The sequence below is a fragment of the Rhinatrema bivittatum genome, chromosome 11 (assembly GCF_901001135.1).
Source record: "Rhinatrema bivittatum chromosome 11, aRhiBiv1.1, whole genome shotgun sequence".
NCBI classification, from domain to species: Eukaryota; Metazoa; Chordata; class Amphibia; order Gymnophiona; family Rhinatrematidae; genus Rhinatrema; species Rhinatrema bivittatum.
The window spans coordinates 30,976,184-30,991,223 of NC_042625.1; the positions used below are offsets into that span (position 1 = coordinate 30,976,184).

Consider the following 15,040-nt stretch of genomic DNA (forward strand, 5'->3'; position numbering starts at 1 on the left):
TTCTGGGGGCTTACCCAGCGTAAACACACACAACTGCTGGGATTATACCTGAGAGCTTGAACCCAGGAGCTTATTCCCCAAACAAATAACCACACACAGCTTTGATTTAATACATCACAGTTTCAGGTATTTAGGAAAATACGTTTATTTGGGCAATAAAAGGATAAAACAAACAGAATCAGATCATGCACAAGAATTAGTTGCTGATAATAACAATTACTATATATATATATATATATATATATATATATAAAGATATATATAAGAACATAAGAATATGCCATACTGGGTCAGACCAAGGGTCCATCAAGCCCAGCATCCTGTTTCCAACAGTGGCCAATCCAGGCCATAAGAACCTGGCAAGTACCCAAAAACTAAGTCTATTCCATGTTACTGTTGCTAGTAATAGCAGTGGCTTTTTCTAAGTCAACTTAATTAATAGCAGGTAATGGACTTCTCCTCCAAGAACTTATCCAATCCTTTTTTAAAGCTTACATATTTCCAAAGGATCAGTCTGTTCTATCATGTCCGGAAGCGCTCTCTCTCTCTAGCTGTTATTTCTCCTTATACACTAAATGCTTGGGAAAAGCAACAATGTTCCCTCCCTTTGGGGCCAAACGAATAAACTCACGTAGAAAGCGGGTGCTGAACAGCAGAGCCCACTCTCTTAACGCACCCCAGGCGCCCCCAAGGTGGGCGCCATGCAATATTTAAATGAGGGGGGTTGCGTTAGCAAGGAGGCGCTAGGGTCACTTGCGCGACCCTAGCGCATCCTTGCTAACGGAACCCAATCAGTTTTCGTGACTGCCGTACGCCGTTCATGAAAACCGACGCCGAGCAGTCGTTAATAGATGACAGTTAAATGTGTGTCGGAGACGCACAATTATTTTTTTTTTTGCATTGGGAGTGAATGCCTAATAGCCTCATTCTCATGCATTTGCATATGATGAGCGCTATTAGATTCATGCCACGTTGGACGCATGTTGAATATGTGCTAATCCCCTTATTGCATTAGGGGATTGATTAGAGCCTATTCTACCCGCATCCAACTGCAGGTTAACAGTGCGCTCGGCTCAGCACACCATATTGCATCGGCCCTTTTGAGTTCTTAACAGTTTCAGGCATAGCTGTGTGGCCTTCACTCTCTCAGGCTTTAGTATCAGTTAATTACTTACTTTCTCACCAGAGAACTACTGGCATAACGATAATAAACAGATTCTTTCCTGTTCATAAGTATTTTACAGTGCAAAACAGTAAATATGAGTTCACTCAGAGGTTGGCCTGTGGCCTTCAAACTAGTCTGTGTGTGTATAAGAACTCTGAATCCATTCAGCCTAACCTCTAAATATATCTTCAGCCAGAGTAATCAGAAATAATTCCATCACTACCCCAGAAAGCTTACATGTACTCACCCCAGACAACTAATGTTTTGATTGTATAGCAGGATAGTATGCACCTTTGGCACCATGCACCAGAAAGTGAGTAAAAACCAATGGTAGGCTCAGTGTGGCTCATTACATCAGTCTCATTATTTGTATGTGACTGGTTTCTACAGCAATATCTCCTCCCAAAGTTATTCACACACATACACACTTCCTCCTCCATTCTCCTTTCCATTCCTAATTTTCTTTTTCAAATCTATTTTAACTCTTCACTGTCTTTTCCTGTACTGATGCCTCCCAGTATACAGAGCTCAGCCAGATCTTTCCTGCTGATATACTGAACTGGTGGGGGTAATTTGCTTAGTCTACATGCCCAGAACTGCTGAAAGGCTGAGATTCTGTGGGAAGTAAATCAGAAGAGATTATTTCCATGCCATTTCACTGCCAATTGGAAACAATCCAATCCATACGTGATTTTTGGGATGGAATTTCTACAAGCTACCCCTTCCTGGTCATTTTTGCATCATGAGCTTTTGAAATCCTAAGGTCGGAAAGGATTACAATTTGTTTAACCATTGCACCCATCTGTAATTAATACTGCCAGCTCCTGCATGCTAGTTTTCAAAGTTACATGCAAGAATTATAGAGTGAATAAGATTAAATGTTTTCATCATGATGTGCACCAAATTCAGCTTTCTTCAATATTACTTATTATTATTCATTTGTACAGCACAGAACAAAGCACTGCACAAAGTCACAGAATGGACAGTCCCTGCTCTTTGGAGCTTACCATTTAATCAACCTGGCCCTGTTTGTGGCTCTCAAGGTCTGGAGTTGGCCACCCCTGCTATAGACTTCGCTCCACAAATTCTACCAGCCAATGCACTCATTACGAAGCCACACATTCAATATACTGACATGGTAGCCCATGATTTTTCTAACTATTTTGCCAACAGTAGGGGCATGATTGATGACCATTGGCAGTGTCACATGACTACCTGTTAGCAGATCAGATTACTACGTTTTTTTGTTGTAAGGTCCAGCAGGTAAACAGAGACAATGTTTCTTATTTGTAAGTGACTTACCCTGGCTTCAGACAATAGACTCCTGCAAGATGTTACAGTAGAACATAGCATTCTCTACATTGTAATGTGAGCTGTGTCACACTGCTTCCTGCATTATGTAATATGCACAGTGGAAAACTGTGAAAACCTTTAACCTTAAACAAAGTAAAAAAAAAAATAAATTTAACTATTTAAGGGTTCTATCATTTTAAAGAGAACAACTTTCTCATGATACTTTGGAGGATATAGGAACATATACCTGGGAATAAGAGATATTTAAATGCATTTAACTGGATGATTTTTTTTCTGTACAAAATATTTTGCTTTGGTCACAAGCATGATTTTTATTAGACCAAATGTCCAAACAAATGTCAACAAACAAATTGTGATCATATCTTTTTATTGGCTAATAAGCTTGCTGACCTTTAATTTTTTTCCTATGTATTTTTATGATGCCAAATGAGATCTACCAACCAACCAGCCACTTAAATACAGCCCCCTTATTGTATGTCATAATAGATGACAGCAGATAAGGACTTTCTGGGGAAAATAAATTGTAAGTCAGTTAGGGGCAGCACAAGGTAAAACCTAATTTCCAATCAGAGCATCATTTGGGGCTATCCAAACATCTCTTGTTGGAATTGTATTCCACACGTTGTTAGCCACAGGAGGTCACCACCATAGTGGCCTCTGTGTGGGAGGGGATGAAGCAGCAGGAAAGAGAATACTAGAAGCCGTGCCCGATCAATGCGAAGAAGTAACTATAAAGGGAAGAGAAATGTAAGGAGACACATTTCCATCAGCTGCAGTGCATGAAGGAGCAGCCTTAGCCTAGTGGTTAGAGCAGTGGGCTATGAACCAGGAGACCAGCGTTTGAGTCACACTGTTGCTCTTTGTGACCCTGGGCAAGTCACTTTACTCTCCATTGTCTCAGGTACAACCCCAGAGGGCTTAGATTGTAAGCCCTCTGGGGATAGGGAAATACCTTCAGTACCTGAATGTTATCCACTTTGAAGTGCTGCAAAAAGTGAAATATAAATGGAGGATTAGCTATACTTGAGCTAGTGTCTGAGCTCAGCTTTAAAAGAATCCAGAGCTGTTGACTGCTAGAGAAGAAACCTAGACAAAATCAGTGTTCTTAAAATAGCTTTAATGAAACATCTAAAGCAGACCTGTACATTCAATATATTTGTGCTGAGGGGTAAAGATGAATGACAAAATTAATTTTATAGTGGAACTGCTTCAAATATTAATCTGTGGTCTTGTTAGCATTATTTTTTTCCTTTGTAGGGTATCTGTATTTTTACATTTTTATACATTACTCCAAGCCACAGGAGTGAGATACTGTAACCCCTTCAATATACATTATTAACCTTAAAACCCTGCTCTATTTTGAACAGGTTCTACTTTTTGGATTCTAAAAAGATAATTCACACTTCTCCAGTGTCTGTTCACCCAGCCTAAGAGTGCAGTGACTTGATTCCAGGAAGAATTGACTGCTAGGCGCCCCCCTTATTCCAGTTTTTAGCAATTGTAATTAATCGGTAATGACACTGTCTAATCAAAGATCAGTAGCGGCTGTAACACAATCCGGAGGAAGATATTGTTTCCAGTTGTCATCTTGGAGGAGCAGCCGATGTGTGTATACAAGTATCCCTAAGACAAAGTCACTGACTCACTCAGTAAATTATTGATTGTGCTCCAGTCAGGCAAGGAAGTAGCTTCTCATACCTTTCTGCACAGTGCTACACAGCACCATAAGCAAGTGCAAAGCAAGTTTTGAATGGGGTTTGCTGGAATAATTGCTACCCGCCTCTTAACAGCACTCAAGATGAACATCCAGGTAACTTTAATTACTGTTTCAGTCCGTGATTTCTAGACCCTGCTGTCATAGCAAAGGGAAGGGCAGGTCCAAGATTAGTGCTCGAGGGCATGATTTTAGATTGCATTACAAAAGGACCGACTCAGAACTACTACATTTTGAATTTAATCTGGTATTCTAAAAATTGGTGTTAAGGGTCTAAGTAGCTAAGGACTGATGATCCATTAAAGGAAAAAAAAAAAAAGCCTGGTGCCTAAAGATAGTTTCTGTAATTATTAGTTTAAGTAAATTTCTTAACAGCTAGTTGCTGGTGACAATGCATTTTCATATTTTGTGCCTGCCTGCGTGGAATGGACGCTTGAGAACTTGTGCTTAGTCCCTCTTTGCCATCAATTTTAGGAGCCTGGGTGATTACAAAACGAGCCATGTTGTGAAAACTTGTTTAGGGGGAGAAAAGTGAGGTTTCAGTTATGTGAGGGAGAGGGGAGTGACAATGGTTTGCGGGGACTTTAGGTGAAAACAACAAAGTCTTAGGCTGAGTGCCATTGTAATAGAAGAGTGAAAGAAATTGGTAGGCTGCGTGCTTACAACTTCTGATCATGGTATTGTAGCCTGAAACGTGATGTTATTTTTCTATACACTAGTGTTAATGTTTTCAACCTCTCCCTATCAATCTGCATAACTTACTTCAAAAGAGGAGATGTTCTGCTATAAAGCCCAGTTAAATTTTATTAATATTATTTACCAGGATGATTTTAGTTAGGTCAAATGTTTATTTTGCAAGCATATTCCAGTTTGACAATAGCAAAAAACTAGTTAAAAATAACAACCATGGCAACTGATATTTTATGCAGTTGGGGTTAGCAGGTAAAAACCTTAATAAGATGATTCACTTCTTGTCTTATCCCATCCTCTTGCAGATTTGGATTTCTTCCATTAAAACATAGCAGAGAAGTGCAAGGATACTATAGGTAGGAGTTAAAAAATCCCAGGAATGATTAAGCCTGACAGCAGTGTTCTGGGTCAGGAGGCAGTGTTACAGATAGTTTTGGATACCAAATAATTATAGGATTATCAAATGACTCCAAATAATCAAGGGTGGGCCAGGCAAATCCAGTTATGATGCATTGCATACATGGTTTTGTAGGTCTGATTTCCCTTACAAAGACAATACTGGAAGTTCATATACAGAAAAGAAAAGTTTAAAAGCCAGGACTAGCTCAATCTGGAGCTACTTGGTACCCTTAGATTTGAATAAATTCAGGTAATTCTATCCTAAAAAGGGTACTTTACTGGCAGTGTAAATTATCTGCTTAATATGAACAATCCTAAAGTTTTGGTAAGGTATCAACACCAGAAAGGCCTTGCCTGGGATGGGCAATGAGGGCTTGAAATCACTAGTTAGCCAATCTCTAAAGCAGTGCTTCTCAGCCCAGTCCTTGGGACATACCTAGCCAGTCAGGTCTTCAGGATATCTACAATGAATATGCATGAGATAGATCTGTATACAATGGAAGCAGTACATGCAAATCTGTCTCTTGCATATTCACTGTGGATATCCTGAAAACCAGACCTGGTTAAGTGTGCGCCGAGGACTGGGTTGAGAAATACTGCTCTAAAAATATTGTGTCAGTAGTCAAGGCTTGATGCTGCAGTGTTGAAGGGAAAGAAGGATTAAGAACATAAGGACATAAGAAAATGCCATACTGGGTCAGACCAAGGGTCCATCTAGTCCAGCATCCTGTTTCCAACAGTGCAAGTATTTTTGCACTCTTATGATTATAGACCAGAGGTTCCTAGACCTGCCCTGGGGACCCCCAGCCAAAATGAGGTTCAGCAGAAAACAACCCTCTGCTACCCTGTAACAGATCCTTTCTGGGGGGGGGGGGATGGGGGTGTGAAAGCACCAAAAGTACCTAGTGCAGCAAATCCTAAATCCGTCCCTGGAAAAAGGACAGACTGTGGTATTGCATAAAACAGCTCCTTCTGTGACTTTTATGTGTTTATTCAAAATACTTGTAAAGAATGTTTTAGTTTCTTAAATTCAGCCAAACTAAAATGCTTTCTTTCTCCATTATATAGAACCTCTACCATGCATCACCATTTTGTGAACTAAAACTGTTATCCTCCTTGCTTATCTCTGCATGGTAAACAAAGCAAGGGCAGTGTCTTTATTTTATTTTTTTAGGAAATTTTCAATAAGCTGCTTAACTGGCAAAGTGCACCCTTACTTTTCAACCCCCATAGTAACATAGTAACAATGGTAGAAAAAGACCAAATGGTCCATCCAGTTTTCCCAGCAAGCTTCTTATGGCATTTTATTTTATTTTATTTATTTACTGAATTTTTGGATTGCCTATCAAACATTCCTAGGTGATGTGCAGATTTACATTCATAAGCATATAAAACATTATATTCAATAGTAACTGCTGTTCTGTTCAAGTTACCCCCATGCCTTATGTTAAGGGTAGTAACTGCCACTTCATGCAAGTTACCCTCATGCCTTTTGTTAAGAGTAGTAAATGCCGCTCCATACAGTCTACTCCCATGCCTTCTGTTAAGGGTAATAACTGCCACTCCATGCAGGGTTACCCCAATCCTTCTGTTAAGGATAATAACTGCCACTCCATGCAGAGTTACCCCATGCCTTCTGTTAAGGATAATAACTGCCACTCCATGCAGAGTTACCCCATGCCTTCTGTTAAGGATAATAACTGCCACTCCATGCAGAGTTACCCCATGCCTTCTGTTAAGGGTATTAACTGCCGCTCTGTACAGGTTATGCCCATGCACTCCATGCAGATTACTCACATAAACTTTCCTGGTCTTCAAACACTGATTATTTGTAGTTTGTGTTGAAAGATTGGATGGATATGCAGATAAAAAGTATGATTGCATTACACTCCCTAAAAGACCTAATTTTAGTGCATTTAAGTGGAGGAGTACCCTATAGTTAGAGCAGTGAGCTAAGAAGTAGGGAAGACAGAGTTCAAATCCCACTCCTGCTCTTTGTGACCTTGGGCAAGTCATTTCATCCTCCATTGCCTCAGGTACAAACTTAGGGGGTTTTCTCCAGTTTTGTGTCTATGGGACAAAAATGCTTAGTAAATAGGGCCTTAGATTGTAAGCCCTCTGGGGACAGGGGATTAACTACAGTACCTGAATTGTAATTTACCTTGAGCTTGGATTTAGAAAAGGTGAGTAATGAAATCTAAAATCCAAATTTTAAGTGGTTGAAAATCCCCTTTGACTGATTCAGCCTAACCTGCCTAACCCCTGAATTTGCCTGCCTAGTTCCCCAGCTAAGGCTCTGAAAATTTGCCCCTTTACTTCCATGATCAAAGCTGGCACTGACCAACAAAAAGGCTCTCTGACTATGCAGAGGGAGCATGACATGAGACCACAATTTCCTTTATTTGCATTCTACTGGCTCATAGCACAGAAATTTGAACTCAGCTTATAAAAAATTGCATGAAAGAACATTTTTGTGCATGTTGTCTTTCAAAAATTAGAGGGAACATTGTATGAGTAAACCATGTAAGGAGCACGTTGATTCAGCAGCATGCTCTGATCTGACATAACTGGGCAGCCTAGACACCCATGGGCTCCTATCCGCCCACCCCAGTCTTGCTGGGCTCCCCCATTTACAGACAAAGAAAATGAGACAAACAATTTGGATGCAATGTTATGGCTAGACTGCTGTGAGGGTAGATGGTGGACCCTTGGGCCGGCCTACCGGTGACCACAGGGTAGGCCGGGAAGCAGAGGCACGATCTGGCAAGGTTTCACCCGGAGCCTGGGGTCCCCCCGGGAGGAGCCCGTAGGGACCCAGGCCCTTGGGACTTGGGCACTGCTGAGAATGTCCTGAAGAGCTAGTGCGTAGGGAAGGCAGGAGGCCCACTAGGAGCTGAGCCGGCTAGAGGTTTGCCAGAGAGTCAGAGAGACAGGCCGGGTCAGGAAGCTGGCCCAGAAGGTAACACTCGGGACCAGAGCAAGCGGGCAGTGGTAAAGAAGTCCGTGGCACCCGGGACAGGGCCGGCGGCGGGCTGCAGCGAAGTCAGAAGCAAACCGGAGTCAGGGCAGGCCGCAGGCTGTAGCGAAGTCAGAAGCAAACCAGAGTTAAAGGCAGGCCGCAGGCTGTAGCGAAGTCAGAAGCAAACCGGAGTCAAAGGCAGGCAGCGGGCTGTAGCGAAGTCAGAAGCAAACCTAAGTCAAAGGCAGGTATCAGGGAGTCAACAGGAAACGCAAACAGGAAGCAACTAGTCAGCTAGGAACCTCGTTGCAAGGCGTTTAGTGAATGACTGAACGCCGGTTATACCGGGAGCAGAGCGTGATGTCAGCCGAGGAGGCGGAGCTGGGCTTCCGGGAGCTGGACGCACAAGAGGAGCCTCTTCGTGCACGCGAGGCCAGAGGAGAACAGGCCTATAATGGCATCCACCACGTGGGAACCGCGTGGGCAGAGGGCCTCCCGGGACCTGGGCTGGGCGGAATCCCGCGGCTGCCGGAGTGGAGGTAGGCGGGCCTGAGCCCGATCAGGAGAGGGGCGGTCGGGACCGCAACAGTACCCCCCCCCCCCTTTTCGGCCCCTCTTCAGAGGACCGGGTTTCTCAGGGTGGTCAAGATGAAACTGCTGAAGGAGGGACTTGTCCAGGATGTTACGGCTTGGCTCCCAGGTGTTGTCTTCGTCGCCGCAACCCTCCTAGGCGAGGAGGTACTCCCATCTTCGGTTGTAGAATCGTACATCTAGTACTTCGCGTACCTGGTACGTGGGATCATCAGCTATGGGAGTAGCGGAAGAGTCCGGAGGCTTGCGGTGGTAGCGGGAGAGGACCAGAGGCTTTAGCAGAGAGACGTGGAAGACGTCGTGGATCTATAGCGAGGATGGCAACCTCAATCGGTAGGAAATGAGCCCCACCCTTTCGGCAACCCGGAAGGGTCCACAGAACATGGGCGCAAATCTCCTAGAAGGAAGCCTCGGATGGATGTTCTTCGTACTGAGCCAGACCCGGTCTCCAGGCTGATACATGGGTGCCGGGCGTCGGTGGCGATCAGCTGCTCGCTTGGCAGAGGAAGCAGAGACAGCCAACTTGTCCTGGGTTGTTTGCCAAAGAGTCTGCAGTTGCTGAGCCGTTAGCTGGGTGGCCGGGGAAACGCTGGGTGTGGAAATGGGGAGCGGAGGCTTAAGCTGCTTCCCATATACCAGCTGGAAGGGTGAACATCCGGTGGCGGCATGATACTGGTTATTATAGGCAAACTCGGCCCAGGGTAGGAGCTCAGTCCAGTTGTCCTGCCTTTCATTGATGAAGGCACGCAGGAAGGTCTTTAGGGAACGGTTCATCCTTTCGGATTGACCATTGCTCTGAGGGTGGAAAGCGGTGGAGAAGCTGAGCTGAACCTTGAAGCATTTGCAGAGAGCCCTCCAGTACCGCGCGGTGAACTGCGGCCCTCGGTCAGAAACGATATCCTGGGGAAGCCCATGAATCCGGAATATGTGTTGGGCGAAAAGAAGGGCCAGTTCGGGTGCGGATGGCAGCTTGGGCAGCGGCACAAAGTGCGCCATTTTGGAGAAACGGTCGACGGTGACCCAGATTACCGTCTTCCCGTGTGACGGCGGTAGGTCGACCATAAAGTCAGTAGCGAGGTGGGTCCAAGGTTCTGTGGGAACCGGGAGAGGCTGCAGAAGACCACACGGAGGACCAGGACTGGGTTTATGTTGGGCACAGGTGGGACAAGAGCTTACGTAGGTGCGGGTGTCCTGCCGAATGTTGGGTCACCAGCAGAACCAGTTGAGGAGTTCCAGTGTTCGCTTCCGCCCGGCGTGGCCTCCAGTAAGGGAGTTGTGGGCCCAGCGCAGGGTCTTTAGTCGGTCTCGTTGGGGGACCACGGTTCTACCTTGAGAAAGGACCGTCAGGGCTGATAGGCGGACCTTGCTGGGGTCCAGAATGTATTGGGGAGGCTCGAGGTCCTCTTCCGACATGGAGGTCCGCGACAGGGCGTCGGCCCGAAGGTTCTTTGCTGCAGGGTGGTATTGCAGTGTGAAATCAAAGTGGCTGAAGAACATAGACCACCAGGCCTGACGGGGGTTTAACCGCTGGGCTTGGGACAGAAACTCCAGGTTCTTGTGGTCAGTGTATACGGTGACCGGGTGTTTAGCTCCCTCGAGCCACTGCCTCCATTCCTCGAAGGTGAGTTTGATTGCTAAAAGTTCCTTATCTCCAATGGAGTAATTCGCTTTGGCTGGGAAGAATTTCTTGGAGAAATACGAGCAGGGTAGTAATTAGCCTGAAGCGGAGTGTTGGCTGAGAACCGCCCCAACAGCCACGCTGGAGGCGTCGACTTCGACGATGAAGGGTCTTGCCGGGTCCGGGTGGCGGAGACAGGTGTCGGCCAAGAAGGCCTCTTTTAAATCGGAGAATGCCTTGACGGCGGCGTCGGGCCAGCTCTTGGCGTTGGCTCCCTTTCTGGTTAGGGCAGTGAGGGGAGCGACCCAATGGGAGTAGCGAGGAATGAAATGTCTGTAGAAGTTAGCGAATCCCAGGAATCTTTGAAGAGCCTTGAGACCCAGGGGCTGGGGCCATTTGGTTATGGCCGAGACCTTCTCGGAGTCCATCCGGAAGCCAGTGGACGAGATGATGTACCCCAGAAAGGGCAAGGACTCCGCCTCAAAGACGCACTTTTCTAACTTGGCATAGAGGCGGTTATCCCTTAGAGCCTGTAGGACTTGCCTGACGTGCTGGCGGTGAGATTCCAGGTCTTTTGAAAAGATTAGCACGTCATCAAGGTACACGATGATGTGAGAGTGTAGCATCTCACGTAAAACCTCGTTCATGAGGTTCTGGAAGACGGCCGGGGCGTTGCAGAGTCCAAAGGGCATTACCATGTACTCCCAGGGTATTGAAGGCCATCTTTCATTCATCTCCAGGACGTATACGGACGAGGTTGTAGGCCCTCCGAAGGTCTAGCTTAGTAAATACTTGGGCCCCTGGAGGCCGTCCAAAAGTTCAGGGATCAGCGGAAGGGGGTAGCAATCCCTCTTGGTAATGCCGTTCAAGCCTCGATAGTCTATACAGGGGCGAAGTGAGCCATCCTTCTTTGCCATAAAAAAGAAGCCGGCTCCAGCGGGGGAACGAGAAGGGAGAATGAAGCCCTTGGCAAGGTTCTCTGTAACGTACTCGGACATGGCAGTCGTCTCTGGCAGGGACAGCGGATAAACCCGGCCTCGAGGGGGTGTGGTGCCAGGCAATAAGTCAATAGGGCAGTCGAATGGCCGGTGTTGAGGGAGAATCTCTGCCATCTCCTTGGAGAACACGTTGGCGAAGGCTTGATACGGCTCCAGTAAGAGAAGAGATGAGCAAAGCTGGAGCGGCGGTGGAGGACGCGGGACCTGCAGGCAGTGTGCAAAGCAGAAGGGACTCCACTGGGTCAGCTGGAGGGTGTCCCATTGAATTACCGGGGAGTGGCGCTGCAGTCACGGCAGTCCGAGGACCAGAGGATGCACTGCCCGCTCCAGAACCAGCAGGGAGATCTCTTCAGAATGGAGCAGTCCGGTCTGAAGGGTCAAGGGACCCGTGCAGCAGGAGATGGTCCCAGGGAGCAACGTACCTCGGATGGAAGAGATACACAGTGGAGGAACCCTGGGCCTCGTGGGGAGCGATAGCTGGTTTACCAGGTCCGCTACTATGAAGTTGCCCTCGGCCCCAGAGTCGATGAAGGCACGAGTCTGGAGTTCCCCTCCGGGGTATTTAAGAGTCACTGGTATGGTGCATTGAGGAGCTGAGCCTGCAAAGCCTAGTAGTAGCTCCTCAGGGTAACCTAGGCACGGTCGTTTCCCGGATGCTCTGAGCAGTTGGCGAGGAAGTGCCCCTTGCCGCCACAGTAGAGGCAAAGGCCCTGCGAACGGCGTCTCCTCCTTTCTTCTGTGGTCAGTGGGGATCTGCCCAACTGCATACGCTCTCTGGGGGCGGCAGAAGCGGGTGGTATCTTGGGTGCTGAGGGCCGGTGGTATTCTGGGGAACCAGTGGAGCCCTTCGATAGGAGCGTGTCTCCTTGTCTCGTTGCTGTAGACGACAGTCCACCCTTCCGGTGATATCAATTAAGTCATTGAAGTCATCCGGGAGATCTCGACCCGCTAGCTCATCCTTGATACGGCTAGCTAGACCTTCCAGGAAGATCCCCCTAAGGCAGTCGTCCCGCCAACCGACCTCTATGGCGAGGGTGCGAAAGTCTATAGTATAGTCCGCCACTGAGCGCACCCCTTGCCTGAGGTGCAAAAGTTCAGAGGTGGCCGTAGTTTGGCGTGCAGGGTCGTCGAAAGCTAAGCGGAAGTTGAGAACGAACTCCTGAAGGTTCTGTAACAAGGGATCTTGACGCTCCCACATGGGAGAAGCCCAGTCGAGTGCTTTGCCATCCAGCAGCGAGAATATGTAAGCTACTTTGACTGCGTCCGAGGGCAACTGTGCTGGTAAGAGAGTGAAGCGGACATAGCACTGGTTCAAGAAGCCACGGCATGTCTTGATATCCCCGGCATAGCAAGTTGGTGCAGGCAACTGGGTTACCGACGTGGAGCTGGGGATGGAAGCAAGGGGCAGAGCTGGAGGCGGGTCCGGTGGGGAAGCCTCCAGGCGGCTGACCAGCTGTTCCACGGTGGCAGCAAGGGTGTCGATGCAATGCTGTTGTTGTTGGAGGTGTTGTGCCATCCCAGGGATGGCCTGTAGACCGGGAGCCGCCGCCGAGTCCATGGCCTTGCAAACTGTTATGGCTAGACTGCTGTGAGGGTAGATGGTGGACCCTTGGGCCGGCCTACCGGTGACCACAGGGTAGGCCGGGAGGCGGAGGCACGATCTGGCATGGTTTCACCCGGAGCCTGGGGTCCCCCCGGGAGGAGCCGTAGGGACCCAGGCCCTTGGGACTTGGGCACTGCTGAGAATGTCCTGAAGAGCTAGTGCGTAGGGAAGGCAGGAGGCCCTCTAGGAGCTGAGCCGGCTAGAGGTTTGCCAGAGAGTCAGAGAGACAGGCCGGGTCAGGAAGCTGGCCCAGAAGGTAACACTCGGGGGCGGGCAGTGGTAAAGAAGTCCGTGGTAGGGATGTGAATCGTTTTTTGACGATTTAAAATATCGTCCGATATATTTTAAATCGTCAAAAAATCGTTAGGGCCACGATACAATACCAATTCCCCCGATTTATCGTTAAAAAATCGTAAATCGGGGGAAGGGGGAGGGCAGGAAAACCGGCACACTAAAACCCCCTAAAACCCACCCCCGATCCTTTAAATTAAATCCCCCACCCTCCCGAACCCCCCCCCCCAATGCTTTAAATTACCTGGGGATCCGGCGGTGGTCCAGAACGGCGGCGGTCCGGAACAGCCCCCTCAATAGAATCGTGTTGTCTTCAGCCGGCGCCATTTTTCAAAATGGCCGCCACAATATGGCGGCGGCCATAGACAAAACGATTCGACGCAGGAGGTCGTTCCGGACCCCCGCTGGACTTTTGGCAAGTCTTGTGGGGGTCAGGAGGCCCCCCCAAGCTGGCCAAAATTTTCCTGGGAGTCCAGCGGGGTTCCGGGAGCGATTTCTTGCCGCGAATCGTTTTCGTATGGAAAATGGCGCCGGCAGGAGATCGACTGCAGGAGGTCGTTCAGCGGGGGTTCCGGACCGCCGCTGAACGACCTCCTGCAGTCGATCTCCTGCCGGCGCCATTTTCCGTACGAAAACGATTCGCGGCAAGAAATCGCTCCCGGAACCCCGCTGGACTCCCAGGAAAATTTTGGCCAGCTTGGGGGGGCCTCCTGACCCCCACAAGACTTGCCAAAAGTCCAGCGGGGGTCCGGAACGACCTCCTGCGTCGAATCGTTTTTGTCTATGGCCGCCGCCATATTGCGGCGGCCATTTTGAAAAAATGGCGCCGGCTGAAGACAACACGATTCTATTGAGGGGGCCGTTCCGGACTGCCGCCGTTCTGGACCACCGCCGGATCCCCAGGTAATTTAAAGCATTGGGGGGGGGGGGTTCGGGAGGGTGGGGGATTTAATTTAAAGGGTCGGGGTGGGTTTTAGGGGGGTTTAGTGTGCCGGCTCACGATTTTAACGATTTTTCACGATAGTTTACACACCCAAACGGCAACAATACGATTCCCTCCCCCTCCCAGCCGAAATCGATCGTTAAGACGATCGAGGACACGATTCACATCTCTAGTCCGTGGCACCTGGGACAGGACCGGCGGCGGGCTGCAGCGAAGTCAGAAGCAAACCGGAGTCAGGGCAGGCCGCAGGCTGTAGCAAAGTCAGAAGCAAACCGGAGTCAGGGCAGGCCGCAGGTTGTAGCGAAGTCAGAAGCAAACCGGAGTCAAAGGCAGACAGCGGGCTGTAGCGAAGTCAGAAGCAAACCGGAGTCAGGGCAGGCCGCAGGTTGTAGCGAAGTCAGAAGCAAACCGGAGTCAAAGGCAGACAGCGGGCTGTAGCGAAGTCAGAAGCAAACCAGAGTCAAAGGCAGGCCGCAGGCTGTAGCGAAGTCAGAAGCAAACCGGAGTCAAAGGCAGGCAGCAGGCTGTAGCGAAGTCAGAAGCAAACCGGAGTCAAAGGCAGGCAGCGGGCTGTAGCGAAGTCAGAAGCAAACCGGAGTCAAAGGCAGGTATCAGGGAGTCAACAGGAAACGCAAACAGGAAGCAACTAGTCAGCTAGGAACCTCGTTGCAAGGCGTTTAGTGAACGACTGAATGCTGGTTATACCGGGAGCAGAGCGTGACGTCAGCCGAGGAGGCGGAGCCGGGCTTCCGGGA

At 48.4% G+C, this 15,040-nt stretch overlaps 1 protein-coding gene across 1 annotated transcript in view; it reads left to right on the plus strand.

Annotated features, from left to right (window-relative positions):
- The first annotated feature begins 4,142 nt into the window (after nucleotides 1–4,142).
- MYO1H (myosin IH) overlaps nucleotides 4,143–15,040 on the plus strand; it is a 245,452-nt gene continuing 234,554 nt past the window's right edge. The window contains exon 1 of the mRNA XM_029571488.1: nucleotides 4,143–4,289. The gene's annotated coding sequence lies outside the window, so the exon portion shown is untranslated. The remainder of the gene's footprint in view (nucleotides 4,290–15,040) is intronic.